The sequence below is a fragment of the Liolophura sinensis genome, chromosome 1 (genome assembly GCF_032854445.1).
Source record: "Liolophura sinensis isolate JHLJ2023 chromosome 1, CUHK_Ljap_v2, whole genome shotgun sequence".
In the NCBI taxonomy this organism is placed as follows: Eukaryota; Metazoa; Mollusca; class Polyplacophora; order Chitonida; family Chitonidae; genus Liolophura; species Liolophura sinensis.
In genome coordinates this window covers 55,868,769-55,884,378 of record NC_088295.1, presented here as the reverse complement: position 1 = coordinate 55,884,378, position 15,610 = coordinate 55,868,769, and the positions used below count along the sequence as shown (strand labels likewise).

At 37.2% G+C, this 15,610-nt stretch overlaps 7 non-coding genes across 7 annotated transcripts; 5 read left to right on the top strand and 2 right to left on the bottom strand.

The window, feature by feature from the left end:
- Positions 1-1,098: 1,098 nt before the first annotated feature.
- Positions 1,099-1,170, top strand: Trnap-cgg (transfer RNA proline (anticodon CGG)). Its single transcript has one exon. It is a non-coding gene; the product is annotated as a tRNA-Pro (tRNA).
- Positions 1,171-5,417: 4,247 nt separating this feature from the next.
- Trnap-agg (transfer RNA proline (anticodon AGG)) lies at positions 5,418-5,489 on the bottom strand. The gene has a single exon. It is a non-coding gene; the product is annotated as a tRNA-Pro (tRNA).
- A 989-nt stretch (positions 5,490-6,478) lies between these two features.
- Trnap-ugg (transfer RNA proline (anticodon UGG)) lies at positions 6,479-6,550 on the top strand. The gene has a single exon. It is a non-coding gene; the product is annotated as a tRNA-Pro (tRNA).
- Positions 6,551-7,810: 1,260 nt separating this feature from the next.
- Trnap-cgg (transfer RNA proline (anticodon CGG)) lies at positions 7,811-7,882 on the top strand. The gene has a single exon. It is a non-coding gene; the product is annotated as a tRNA-Pro (tRNA).
- Positions 7,883-10,846: 2,964 nt separating this feature from the next.
- Trnap-agg (transfer RNA proline (anticodon AGG)) lies at positions 10,847-10,918 on the bottom strand. Its single transcript has one exon. It is a non-coding gene; the product is annotated as a tRNA-Pro (tRNA).
- A 989-nt stretch (positions 10,919-11,907) lies between these two features.
- Positions 11,908-11,979, top strand: Trnap-ugg (transfer RNA proline (anticodon UGG)). Its single transcript has one exon. It is a non-coding gene; the product is annotated as a tRNA-Pro (tRNA).
- A 1,216-nt stretch (positions 11,980-13,195) lies between these two features.
- On the top strand, positions 13,196-13,269 carry Trnap-cgg (transfer RNA proline (anticodon CGG)). The gene has a single exon. It is a non-coding gene; the product is annotated as a tRNA-Pro (tRNA).
- Positions 13,270-15,610: the final 2,341 nt, after the last annotated feature.

The following is a 15,610-nucleotide window of genomic DNA, read 5'->3' as shown; positions in this document are numbered from 1 at the left end:
CATGAATATATTCTTTATATTCCAAATCTGAGTACTGGGCTTGGGAAAGCCATTCTGTGAAAGCAACCTTACACTGTCAGGGGTCGTGAAACCCCAAGTATAATACATACATAGATACTCTGCCCTAGGTCGTCGTCGTGTGACGAAAATTGTTAAGAACGACCCTCAAACACCAAACATACATACTTCGTCGGGTTACAGGAGTTACAATCACAAGTCCCTGTTGGAAATAAACATATTGTCTTTACAAAGCGCAGTGGAACAGCTTCATCATGGTGGATGTTGCACCTAAGAATTTAGAATAATCACCGAAAGCTTTAACAAGTGCTGAATATTATACCATCATGTTTTTCAGATTTTAATTTCAAAGCCCTGAACGATGGCAAATCGTGACAAACAAACGTGTCGGTATACTAGTCATCAACGATAATGGACGTCCAATACGTCAATATTCACAAAATGAATAGCCAAAATGAAGTTAGGTTTTATCATCAAACACCGGTAAGAAAGAATATGAAATAAGAAATAATATAACAAAGGCAATGAAAAAAAGGTCAAGGGATTTCAAATGATTAAAAACGCATGTCTAAATTCAGTCACTATCTAAACCATGTATTCCAAGCTAGCTATAAATTTTCATGAATCAAAATTAAAAGTGTATCTCAGTTGACCTGTGTAGGTGATAATGGTGTCTGTGCACTGTTTGAGGAGATAAAAAATACCAATACAAATGTAAACGGTTACACAAGTCAATGCAAGGACTAATATCCTAGATATTAGTATTTTATTTCTCATAAATATATGCCTACGTGTGAATTTTGGCAGTTTGTTTCATGTGGCCTGTAATTCTTATACCGTGTGCGAGTACATCAGATTTTTGTTCAGGTCGGAAAAGGCTGATAAACTGTTCCTATGTGTTTAAGGCTCTTTTCGGATGAATACAAAACACTCCAGTCTTTTGACATGACTGCCTAGCAGGCATATATGTCAAGACACTATCAAAACATTTGTACACAAGCAAGCACGTGATACTATATCGCCACACCTAACTGTTCAACACACTTTTATGAACATGTCTCTCCTTTTTGTGTTCATTGAGGCTTGTTGGTCTAGGGGTATGTTTCTCGCTTCGGGTGCGAGAGGTCCCGGGTTCAATTCCCGGACAAGCCCAGTTTTTATTTTCAATATTTTTTTTTTTTTGAATTCTAGGCAGATAAACTGAATTTAGTTTTGATAATAAATGCCAGGTCTTACAGCCAAAATGAAAAAGGCTGTCATGAGCAAGTTCTGAGTTTTATCTATCCCTGAAATGAAATGATTACAAAAAATCAGTTAGTTTATAATCTCCGCTCATATATATGAGCAGCTGTTTCTCTGACCGGCGCAGGTATGTTTATTGATTTCGTGAAGTCTCTCTACAATAGGCTTTAAGCACAATCCCGCCCATGTTATGCAGAATGTTAGCCTTTGCGGATGGTCGTGGGTTTCCCCCGGGCTGTGCCCGGTTTCCTCCCACGATAATGCTGGCGGCTGGCGTATAAGTGAAATATTCTTGAGTACGGCGTAAAACGCCAATTAAATATATTAACACCGATATACTTGGTGATGAAATTCTATCGATTAAATCTGTGTGAGGAATAGTAATATAGAGAACGGAGAAATCCCAAGTGGAGATATCCTTATACTGTATGTGTATCTGAGTGCCTAGTTCTTTCAGTGAGACGTATAGAGATTTTAAGAATCCACATGCAGTTGACGCTTGAATTGCTTGCATTTGCACAGCAGTACTTTTTCAGCATGGTACAGCATTACTTTTTCAGCATAGCACAACATTACTTTTTAAAAAGTACTTTTTGTAATGCTTTGGTTAAGAAATCAGATAAATATTTGGTAGTACGGCTTCTCGATCCCACAATAAAGCGAGTTTTTTATATAGTTCCTCCAGTGTTTTTTTTTTTTCAAACAGTTCTTCCCGTGTTCTTTTCTAATAGTCCAGTGTTTTTAAATACCGGTAGTTGTCCAAGTGTTTGTTTTTTAAATGTTCCTCCGGAGTACAGGGTCATTATGATAAACGTTGATGTCGCGGCAGTTGTTGTCGCGTGATGGTAATAATTCTTGCACACAAATACATGTACAATTTTATGAGGTGTTTTGTTAGCAATAATCATAACGCTGACGAGCACAGTTGGTAGAGCGTCCGCTTCGGGGACCGGTAGATCCAGGATCAATCCTTGATCGAATCACACCTAAGACTTTAAAAGAGGAGGTTGTAACTTCCTCGCTTGGCGTTCAGCATGAAGCGGGGTAGTCTAACGACTGGTTGACCCGTATCAGTATAATGGCTCTGGGGGGGGGCGGCTTACTTGCCTTCGGTAAGTCGTCTCAGTGAAACAGCACTAAATAAAAGAGCGGTGGAAATCCGTCCTGCAACAAGGAGGCACATTACACGTACATGCACCTTAAGGATTCCTTCGTCGTCATACGACTGAGAAATTGTTGAGTACGACGTTAAACCCCAAGCACTCACTCACTCATAACGCTGATGACTGGACTGGGAAACATAATTGCCGGAAACGAAGCCATCCTATTGCTGTTGTTCGACAGCAGTCATGCATAATTTGTTTCATATCCTGTAAGCCATTATAAAAATATCTGACCAAAAGCATGAAGTCCATACAGAAAAGAATTCGACACTAGAATTCTAGAACTATGTTTGCAATAATTATCTCGATTAAATCTGGGACTAATATAATAGATTACATTATTATCAGACTGATTCAAATGTCTCATGCATTTAAGACTATATAGAGAGTTTTTTTATTTAACTTTGGTTTTAAATCAACACATGACACTCCATTCTATTGACATGCAAAAAATAAAAAAAAACCTAGGAAAGTAAAATTAGGTCATCATCAATAAGTCACAGAATGGGTTTTCAGATCATTGTATGATTTGAATTTTCCCTTTGTCCATCGATACACTACATACATTTCTTTTCGAGGATGAAAATTGAAATAAGGCTAGTCATGAGAAAATTACTCTTTGGATTTAACTCCATTCCGGGGCCTCCGGGGCTCATTTGGTTAGCGCGCTAGCACAGCTTAATGATCCAGGAGTCTCTCACCAATGTGGTCGCTGTGAGTTCAAGTCCAGCTCATGCTGGCTTCCTCTCCGGCCGTACGTGGGAAGGTCTTCAAGCAACCTGCGGATGGTCGTGGGTTTCCCTCGAACTCTGCCCCATTTCCACCCACCAATAATGCTGGCCGACGTCGTATAAGTGAAATATTCTTGAGTACGGCGTAAAATAACAATCAAATAAATAAATAAAACAACTGTAATATGACACCTCGGCAAGATTAACAGACGTGGTGAACTCTTATGTGGTACCCTATGTGTTGTCTGCTCTGAGGGACGGCAGGTTCAGGTATGTGCAGCAGAGCACTTTCTTAAAAGATAGCCTTTTAATAAAAACATGAGAAATGTAAGTTGGTACTTCTGCACATACATGTAATATTTCAACAGCTGTTGTTCTATCTCGATCTGTGCACGTTGACCCGGTTAGTCTGTCATGTTACCTGTCAGGTTGCCGTAGATGTGTTTATTGAATTCTCGTCCTATGATAACGGAACACCAAACAATTTGTGTATTAGATCCTTCTCTGAAAATGCAGGGATAAAGCTTCCATACATCCAAAAAAGCCTTTGAAAATTCAACAGTACCTGTTGTGTAACGTTTGCTTTCTACAAACAAATGATTCCTGGTTTCGGATTTACCACAAAAGCTACACAAATCATCTGTACATATATTTCTTCTTAAGAGAATCTCCTTGACAGGCAGAATATTATGAACTAATTTAAATGAAAAATTTAAAAGATTGTTATCCAGGAAGGCGTTGAACATTGTACGCCATATCCGAGGCCACGGTAACATTGGTTGAGAAGCTACAACTCTCGGAGGTTTAGAAATCTTGGACAGAAAGGCACTATATATAAATTTATTGTGAAACACTGCTGGAGATAACTGTTGACCATGATAAAATTCTTTCCAGGCAGACAACACAAACCTATAAAAGGCTGTGAGCATTAACGAGTGCGGTAAGCTTGACCTCGCAAACTCTGGCTTAACCTGGTTTAGTGAAATTCCAAGCCAGTAAATAGCAAAATATCTCCAATCCGCTATATCTCCAGTGTCGTTCAAAAATTTTAAGACATGTTTGACTGCAAATACCTTCAGTTTGCAAAAAATATTGTGGATATTTAACCCACCGTTATCATATGCATTAAACAAAACAGATCTCTTAATAGCTTCTGGTTTGCCATTCCAAAGAAACTTAAAGACATGCTGAGTACCGTGTAAAATACATTTTGGTGTTAAGATAAAACATTGGCCAATATACCACAGAACAGACAAGGCAACAGTATTAATTGTAACAGCCCGGCCCTGCATTGTAAGGTACCGGTCACCCCAACATGACACATTTTTTTTTTTTTACTTTCTTGAGTACACGTTCAATGTTTAGATCTTCCTGGTTTTCACCAAAATATACACCACATATTTTAATGTTTTCCACAGTCCTAAAGCCGGCTACAGTATCGTCACTGACCTTCCATGTACCAATAGGAAGTACCACACTTTTAGCCACATTAAGTTTAGCCCCTGATGCTCTCCGAAATTCATGGACCAATTTAATAACATGATGAGCTGATTCTTCATCAGACACAATAATCGTAGCGTCGTCAGCATGTGCAGCAATCTTAGCCTGTCTGCTTGTACCAGGCATAGGTATACCTCTAATTCTTTCACACTGCCTGACAGCCTTTATAAAGGGTTCTAAAGTAAGTATGTGCAGTAATGGTGATAATGCACATCCTTGTCTAACACCTCTTTCTAGAGCAAACTGTTCAGTAACATAACCATTAACTAATACAGAGCTATTTTTATCAGTATATAATAACCTCACCCATCTGCAAAATGATGGGCCAAAATTATACTTTTCTAAACAATTAAATAAGAAAGACCATTCAACCCTATCAAATGCTTTTTCTTGGTCTAAGCTAATAAAGCAAGCATCCAATTCTTTTTGACCTACATGGGACAAAAAAATTTGAGGACAAAAATTTATTTTGGGCATCTGTGTCAACCCCTTGAGAAGAATACAAACTCTTATAATAACTGCACACACATTTAGAGATGTCTGCTTGTTGGTCATGTATACATGATTCGTCTCTATGACATTTCATAGATTTTATCAGATTCCCGTTGTGGAAAGTACCTTCCCTTAGCTCGAATTATTGAGCCCCTTTTACCTTCTGCCTGAAAGTCGTTTATAGTAGCTTTCACTTATAGGACAACTGCCACATTAAGGTGCCCAGTTCGAATAGAAACTGTTCTGTATGTGTAAAGTTAAGAAAATATTCGGGCTTGTCCGGGAATTGAACCCGGGACCTCTCGCACCCTAAGCGAGAATCATACCACTAGACCAACAAGCCACACTTTTTAGGGACTGAACTTGCCAGTTATTTATCGTTTTTATTCCGATATAGGTCTAACTGGAGCACAATTCAGTATGAACTATAAATATTTATAAAGATGGAAAGAACCATAAAGTCACTGTACAATCTCCATTTCTACACAAGTGTGTCAACTTAATCAAGTTGACTAGTCTTATTAAGCCCATCAAAACCTAAGTACACTACGTTCCTACGTAAGTAATTTTATACGACGCAACCAAGGAGAAAAGTGCTATGTAACCTATCATATGTCAACACCGGTCTGTATATAAATGTACATGTATCTTATATGTCAGTGATTAACATGAGACTCTTGATACGTTGGCAGTGTTAAGTATTTAATAAAGTAAGTATTAATAAAAGAAATCTGTTGAATTGCTATTTATATGGTGGACAAGATAGAAGCCAGATTCTTTAGTCTTAGTTCTGACAAAATTTACTCTCGTTAGTAAACAGCGGTAAATAAAGAATTATCGATAAATCGTTGAACCTTATGTGCATTACATGTACAATATGTTCACCAACATTTATAGATCGGCTTGTCATTTGCCCCACACACAATGTTATATGTTCCTCGAATAACACTGGCACAGCATTCAACTACTTGTATCTCGTGATTATTCTAATTAGATTCATGAAGAACATCATACTTAATGCTTAACTTGAGTGTTATACCTATATCGGGTTATATCTTGTCTTTAATCTATATTCATGTACGGATGTGTAAAAAGTCTGACACATCACTAGATCGATATAGAAAATCAATGTTTAATGTGAAACCAGGGGCTAGACATGGTTGTGTAAAATGAGTAATTTTACGTATGATAACGTAAAGTGACATATAACAATGTTCATGTGGGACTCTTGGTAATGTGATAAATGTGTTTGTTGGACAAATGAAATTAGTGAACACTAGTGACTATTAATTTTCTGTATATAATTACAGACATTAACAAGCCGTTTATAGTGGCTCGTTGGTCTAGAGGTATGATTCTCGCTTTGGGTGCGAGAGGTCCCGGGTTCAATTCCCGGACGAGCCCGATAAACATTTTGATTATTCACTGGTAAAATTATTCCAACAACACCTCCATATGTAAATTGTGGTTAATTTACATTCACATTTTGACTCAAAATATGGCACATGAATATATTCTTTATATATTCCAAATCTGAGTACTGGACTTGGGAAAGCCATTCTGTGAAAGCAAGCTTACACTGTCAAGGACCGTCAAAACCCCAAGTGTAATACATACATAGATACTCTGCCCGAGGTCGTCGTCGTGTGAGGAAAATTGTTAAGTACAACCCTCAAACACCAAACATACATACTTCGTCGGGTTACAGGAGTTACAATCACAAGTCCCTGTTGGAAATAAACATATTGTCTTTACAAAGCGCAGTGGAACAGTTTCATCATGGTGGATATTGCACCTAAGAATTTAGAATAATCACCGTAAGCTTTAACAAGTGCTGAATATTATACCATCATGTTTTTCATTTTTCGAATTCAAAACCCTGAACGATAGCAAATCGTGACAAACACTCTTAGCGGTATACTAGTCATCAACGATAATGGACGTCCAGTACGTCAATATTCACAAAATGAATAGCCAACATAAAGTTAGGTTTTATCATCAAACACTGGTAAGAAAGAATATGAAATAAGAAATAATATAACAGTGACCATAAAAAAGAAGTCAGGAGTTTTCAAATGATTTAAAAGGCATGTCTAAATTCAGTCACTATATAAACCATGTATACCAAGCTAGCTATAAATTTTCATGAATCAAAATTAAAAGTGTATCTCAGTTGACCTTTGTAGGTGATAATGCTGTCTGTGCACTGTTTGCTGAGATAGAAAATACTAAAACAAATGTAAATGGTTACAAATTCAAAGAAAGGTTTAACATCCTAGATATTAGTATTTTATTTTTCCCAAATATATGCCTACGTATGATTTTTGTCAGTTTGTTTTATGTGGTCTGTAATTCTTATACTCGTGTGCGAGTACATCACGTTTTTGTTTAATATTTAATATTTTTTGGGCGGAACAGGCTGATAAGCTGTTCTTATGTGTTTAAGGCTCTTTTCAGATCAATACAAAACACTCCAGTCTTTTGACATGGTATACAATATGTAAGTAGTACGATAAGCGTCAACATACATGACTGCCTAGCTGAACATAAATGTCATGACACTATCAAAACATTTGTACACAAGCCAGCACGTGATACTATATCGCCACACCTCACTGTTCAACACACTTTTATGAACATGTCTCTCATTATTATGTTCACCGAGGCTTGTTGGTCTAGGGGTATGATTCTCGCTTCGGGTGCGAGAGGTCCCGGGTTCAATTCCCGGACAAGCCCAGTTTTTATTTCAGTATTGTTTTATTTGAATTCTAGGCAGATAAACTGAATTTAGTTTTGATAATAAATGCCAGGTCTTACAGCGAAAATGAAAAAGGCTGTCATGAGTAAGTTCTGAGTTTTAACTATCCCTGAAATGAAATGATTACAAAAATCAGTTATTTTAAAATCTCTGCGCATATATTTGAACAGCTGTTTCTCTGACCACCGCAGGTATGTTTATTGATTTCGTGAAGTCTCTCTACAATAGGCTTTAAGCACAATCCCGCCCATGTTATGCAGAATGTAAGCCTTCTCTGATGGTCGTGGGTTTTTAACCAGGTTCTGCCCGGTTTCCTCCCACCATAATGCTGGCGGCCGGCGTATAAGTAAAATATTCTTGAGCATGGCGTAAAAACCCAATCAAACAAAAACATAAGCCTTCGTAAAATAATGCAAATGTGGGTAATCAGCCAATTGGTCATTAAATATATGAAAACCCAAGCAATTCTGTCAATATCGCTGTTGCATTCGTTAAATGAGTCCTTTAGGCAATCCTGAAAGGCCAAGTCGTTGAAGCCTTCGTAAATCGATACTTGACCCTCATAAGAAATGTGAGACTATAAATCCCTCACACTACTCAAAAATTCATCTCTTAATTTTAATAGCAAGTCTGTTGTCTGAGTGATGCTAGAATGTATTCAGCTATTGCTGCAGATTGTTCTGTCAAATATAACACACACATTCTATTAATTCAACATAAAGACTCTATTCGGTCGACGGAGGAAGGTTTTGCAGCAACCTACGGATAGTCGTAGGTTTTATCCGGGCTGTGTCCGGTTTCCTCTCATCATAATCCTGGCCGCCGCCGTATAAGTGAATAATTCCTGAGTACGGAATAAAACAACAATCAAATAAATAAATAACGATTCTATATGATCAACAGGATTTTATGTTGGATATGACAGAATATTATGTAAAGATACCAGAATACATTGTAGCATCATTCAGACAACAGACTGTGTGTTAAAGTTAACAGATTAAGTTTTTGAGTGTAACGTCCCAACAACATGCTAAAATATGTGGTCTATAAAATATGATACATACCAAGTTGTCTGTGACGTGCCCTGAAGGACAGAAACCCCTAGCCATCCAAGAGAAAGGCTTCCTGCATTGGTAAACATCTCACAAAAAATACATATGCTATAAAGCGATAATCAATTCCAAGATCTTAAGACCAGGTCGGGGGATCTATCGTAAATCGACATTGAGCTCGCATAAGAGATATGAGACTAAAACCCTCAGTCTTTCGTCTCAGCGATACAGTAAAATGTTTGGTCTATATGAAAGATGTATACTATGTTGGATGTGATCTTTCCTAGGATAGGAACCTCTTCTCGTCCAATAGAAACTGTTCTGTATGTGTAAACGCCTCACAAAAATGCAGGCTGTAAACAAAAACGGATATGGTTGACCGGGAATTGAACTCACCGAAAGCGTTTATCAAATTACTTTCTTCGTTATTTATCGCTTTTATTGCAGTCAAGAATATCAATGGACCACAATAAAATGTGAGATTTAAACACCTATAAATATAACAATCTAAAACCATGACATAATTACGATTCCACGAAAGCATGTTTCTGATAAAATAAATGGGCTGATGGCATTAATCCGTTCAAACCTCAACCTCACGCTGATCCTATGTTAGTAATATGATGCAAGCATCAGCAGATTAGTGCAATATCACACAGATTAACATGTAACTCTATATGAGACACTCTGGCATTGCTAATAACATAAAGATACCACTAAAACTGGTAAGAGATCTATTGCTCTCTACAATAGATAGTTCTCTTGAGAGACAGAACTGAAGTAAGACTGCTTACTCTAAGTGCTAGCCATATTTAATTGGAAGTATATAGCCGTGAATAAAACAATTATGTTTAACAAACGGACCGTATTGTATGTAGTTTGTTACCAGTTATAGATAGGCTTGTCCCTTGCTTTACATATTGTAGCTTACTCCACGGCTGCATTTTCAGTGAAAACATAACATTCGGGTGACATCAGGTGTTTTTTCACCTTTCCAGTTTATGCCAGTTTATGCCTCAACTATTCCTCCAGACTACCACACCTAATTAGACACACGAGAAGTAGCTAATGCGTGGATTATTTAGAGCTCAGAGCCTACATTTATATCATTCTACATGTTTTCTGTAGCCTGTATTCATGTGGGAAGAGCTGACAACTGCCTCACACGTCAATGGTCTGATAGTTTTCTTTATATCCCAAGCCTGTCTCGACTGTACCGGGGAATGTAATTGTCTGAAACAAAGCATTGTAAGTTGATACTGCGTAGGCTGGGATTATCACAGGATTGGACACAAACAGATGGTCTTTACGAATAACCAAGTTCTATCTTGATGAGGATTTTGCACCTGGGCAAAATGTTTGGTATGATTATTTGTCAAGCGCAGACTGTTAAAGGGGAAGAAAACATAAAAAAGATGCCAAAATAATTCATGAAATAAAAACATGAGAAATGTAAGTTGGTATTTCTGTACATACATGTAATATTTCAACAGCTGTTGTTCTATCCCGATCTGTGCACGTTGACCCGATGAGTCCGTTTGTTACCTGTCAGGTTGCCGTAGATTTGTTTATTGATTGTCACATACCTCTGTAGCTAGGATATATACGCACAGACCAATTTTTGTTGTACAGCTAGCTTATTAACCTGCTCCCAGCTATAAGTAAGCACTTAAGTACCATGACAGTATATGTTGTAGACATATGAAGTGCACCTAGGGTTAGTTATCTCAAAGTATGCTTCATGAAAGCCACCCTTGGTTTGATTTTAATTGAATTTAATTGGTGTTTTACTCCGTACTCAAGAATATTTCACTTATACGACAACTGCAACATTAAGGTGCCCATTTCGAATAGAAACTGTTCTGTATGTGTAAAGTAAAGAAAATATTCGGGCTTGTCCGGGAATTGAACCCGGGACCTCTCGCACCCTAAGCGAGAATCATACCACTAGACCAACAAGCCACACTTGTTAAGGACTAAACTTGCCTGTTATTCATCGTTTTTATTCCAATATAGGTCTAACTGGAGCACAATTCAGTATGAACTATAAATATCTATACAGATGGAAAAAACCATAAAGTCACTGTACAATCTCCATTTCTACACGAGTGTGTCAACTTAATAAAGTTAGTCTTATTAAGCCCATCAAACCTAAGTACACTACGTTCCTACGTAAGTCATTTTATACGACGCAGCCATGAGGAGAAAAGTGCTATGTAACCTATCATATGTCAACACCGGTCTGTATATAAATGTACATGTATCTTATATGTCAGCGATTAACATGAGACTCTTGATACGTTGGCAGTGTTAAGTATTTAATAAAGTAAGTATTAATAAAAGAAATCTGTTGAATTGCTATTTATATGGTGGACAAGATAGAAGCCAGATTCTTTAGTCTTAGTTCTGACAAAATTTACTGTCGCAAGTAAACAGCGGTAAATAAAGAATTATCGATAAATCGTTGAACCTTATGTGCATTACATGTACAATATGTTCACCAACATTTATAGATCGGCTTGTCATTTGCCCCACACACAATGTTATATGTTCCTCGAATAATACAGCCACTGCATTCAACTACTTGTATCTCGTGACTATCCTAATTAGTTTCATGAAGAACATCATACTTAATGCTTAACTTGAGTGTTATACCTATATTGGGTTATATCTTGTCTTTAATCTATATTCATGTACGGATGTGTAAAAAGTCTGACACATCACTAGATCGATATAGAAAATCAATATTTAATGTGAAACCAGTGGCTAGACATGGTTGTGTAAAATGAGTAATTTTACGTATGATAACGCTGTAAAGTGACATATAACAATGTTCTTGTGGAACGCTTGGTAATGTGATAAATGTGTTTGTTGGACAAATGAAATTAGTGAACACTAGTGACTATTAATTTTCTGTATATAATTACAGACATTAACAAGCCGTTTATAGTGGCTCGTTGGTCTAGAGGTATGATTCTCGCTTTGGGTGCGAGAGGTCCCGGGTTCAATTCCCGGACGAGCCCGATAAACATTTTGATTATTCACTGGTAAAATTATTCCACCTTCCACCTTCACATTTTGACTCCAAATATGGCACATGAATATATTCTTTATATTCCAAATCTGAGTACTGGGCTTGGGAAAGCCATTCTGTGAAAGCAAGCTTACACTGTCAGGGGTCATGAAACCCCAATTATAGTACATACATAGATACTCTGCCCGAGGTCGTCGTCGTGTGAGGAAAATTGTTAAGTACGACCCTCAAACACCAAACATACATACTTCGTCGGGTTACATTAGTTACAATCACAAGTCCCTGTTGGAAATAAACATATTGTCTTTACAAAGCCCAGTGGAGCAGTTTCATCATGGTGGATATTGCACCTAAGAATTTAGAATAATCACCGTAAGCTGAATATTATACCATCATGTTTTTCATTTTTCGAATTCAAAACCCTGAACGATAGCAAATCGTGACAAACACTCTTAGCGGTATACTAGTCATCAACGATAATGGACGTCCATTACGTCAATATTCACAAAATGAATAGCCAACATAAAGTTAGGTTTTATCATCAAACACCGGTAAGAATATGAAATAAGAAATAATATAACAGAGACCATAAAAAAAGAAATCAAGGGTTTTGAAATGATAAAAAAGCATGTCTAAATTCAGTCACTATCTAAACCATGTATACCAAGCTAGCTATAAAGTTTCAAGAATCAAAATTAAAAGTGTATCTCAGTTGACCTGTGTAGGTGATAATGCTGTGCACTGTTTGTTGAGATAAAAAAATACCAAAACAAATGTAAATGGTTACACCAGTCAATGAAATAATTAACATCCTAGATATTAGAATTTTATTTCTCACAAATATTTTGCCTATATGTGATTTTTGGCAGTTTGTTTTATGATGTCTGTAACTCTTATACCGTGTGCGAGTACACCACATTTTTATTTAACATTTAATACATTCAGGACGGAACAGGCTGATAAACTGTCCCTATGTGTTTAAGGCTGTTTTCGGATCAATACAAAACACTCCAGTCTTTTGACATGGTATACAATATGTAAGTAGTACGATAAGCGTCAACATACATGACTGCCTAGCAGGCATATATGTCACATAATATATGAACATATATATAAACATATAAATACATAATATATGAACATAGCACCACACCTCACCAGCTAACGTTTTTTTATGAATATATATTTCATCCTATTCTCACCGATGCTTGTTGGTCTAGGGGTATGATTCTCGCTTCGGGTGCGAGAGGTCCCGGGTTCAATTCCCGGACAAGCCCAGTTTTTATTTTCAATATTGTTTTATTTGAATTCTAGGCAGATAAACTGAATTTAGTTTTGATAATAAATGCCTGGTCTTACAGCCAAAATGAAAAAGGCTGTCATGAGTAAGTTCTGAGTTTTATCTATCGCTGAAATGAAATGATTTCAAAAATCAGTTAGTTTATAATCTCTGCGCATATATTTGAACAGCTGTTTCTCTGACCGCCGCAGGTATGTTTATTGATTTCGTGAAGTCTCTCTATAATAGGCTTTAAGCACAATCCCGCCCATGTTATACAGAATGTAAGCCTTTGTTCCTGACCACAACCTGCAGATGGTCGTGGGTTTCCCCCGGGTTCTGCCCGGTTTCCTCCCACCATAATGCTGGCGTATAAGTAAAATATTCTTGAGTATGGCGTAAAAACCCAATCAAATAGAAACATAAGCCTTCATAAACTAATGCAAATGTGGGTAATCAGCCAATTGGTCATTAAATATATGAAAACCCAGGCAATTATGTCAGTATCGCTGTTGCATTCGTTAAATGAGCCCTATAGGCCATCCTGAAAGGCCAAGTCGTTGAAGCCTTCGTAAATCAATACTTGACCCTCGTAAGAGATGTGAGGTTATAAATCCCTCAAACTACTCAAAAAATGAATCTTTTAATTTTAATAGCAAGTCTGTGACCTGAGTGATGCTAGAATGTATTCAGCTATTGCTCCACATTGTTCTGTAAAATATAACACACACATTCTATAATTTAAAATATAGATTCTATTCGGTCGACGGAGAAAGGTCTTACAGCAACCTGCGGATGGTCGTGGGTTTCATCCAGGCTATGTCCAGTTTCCTCCCATCATAATCCTGGCCGCCGTCGTATAAATGAATAATTCCTGAGTATGGCCTAAAACAACAATCAAATAAATAAATAACGATTCCATCTGACCAACAGGATTTTATGTTGGATATGACAAAATATTATGTAAGATACCAGAATACATTCTAGCATCATTCAGGCAACAGACTTTGTGTTAAAGTTAACAGATTAAGTTTTTGAGTGTAACGTCCCAATGACATGGTAAAATATGTGGTCTATAAAATATGATACATAAAAGTTGTCTGTGAGGTGCCCTATAGGATAAAAACCCCTAGCCACCCAATACAAAGGCTTCTTCTATGGGTGAACATCTTACAAAAAATACAAATGCTGTAAAGCGATAATTGATCTCAAGATATTAAGACCAGGTCGGGTGAGCTATTTTAAATCGACATTGAGCTCACATAAGAGATATGAGACTAAAACCCTCAATCTTTCGTCTCAGCGATACAGTAAAATGTTTGGTCTATATGAAAGATGTATACTATGTTGGATGTGATCTTTCCTAGGATAGGAACCTCTTCTCGTCCAATAGAAATGAATGGGCTGATGCCATTAATCCGTTCAAACCTCAACCTCACGCTGATCCTTTGTTAGTAATATGATGCAAGCATCAGAAGATTAGTGCAATATCACACAGATTAACATGTAACTCTATATGAGACACGCTGGCATTGCTAATAACATAAAGACACCACTAAAACTGGTAAGAGATCTATTGCTCTCTACAATAGATAGTTCTCTTGAGAGACAGAACTGAAGTAAGACTGCTTACTCTAAGTGCTAGCCATATTTACTTGGAAGTATATAGCCGTGAATAAAACAATTATGTTTAACAAACGGACCGTATTGTATGTAGTTTGTTACCAGTTATAGATAGGCTTACCTCTTGCTCTACATATTGTAGCTTACTCCACGGCTGCATTTTTAGTGAAAACATAACATTCGGGTGACATAAGGTGTTTTTCACCTTTCCAGTTTATGCCAGTTTATTGCGCAACTATTCCTCCAGACTACCACACCTAACTACACACACGAGAAAAAGCTAATGCGTGGATTATTTAGAGCTCAGAGCCTACATTTACATCATGTTTTCTGTAGCCTGTATTCATGTGTGAAGAGCTGACAACTGCCTCACACGTCACTGGTCTGATAGTTTTCTTCATATCCCAAGCCTTTCGCGACTGTGAGGGGGAATGTAATTGTCTGAAACAAAGCATTGTAAGTTGATACTGAGTAGGCTGGAATTATCACAGGATTGGAGGCAAACAGATGGTTTTTACGAATCACCAATGAGCAGTTCTAACTTGATGTGGATTTTACATCTGGGCGAAATGTTTGGTATGATTATTTGTCAAGCACAGACTGTTAAAGGAGAAGAAAACATAAAAATGATGCCAAAATAATTCATGAAATAAAAACATGAGAAATGTATGCTGGTATTTCTGCACATAGATGTAATATTTCAACAGCTGTTGTTCTA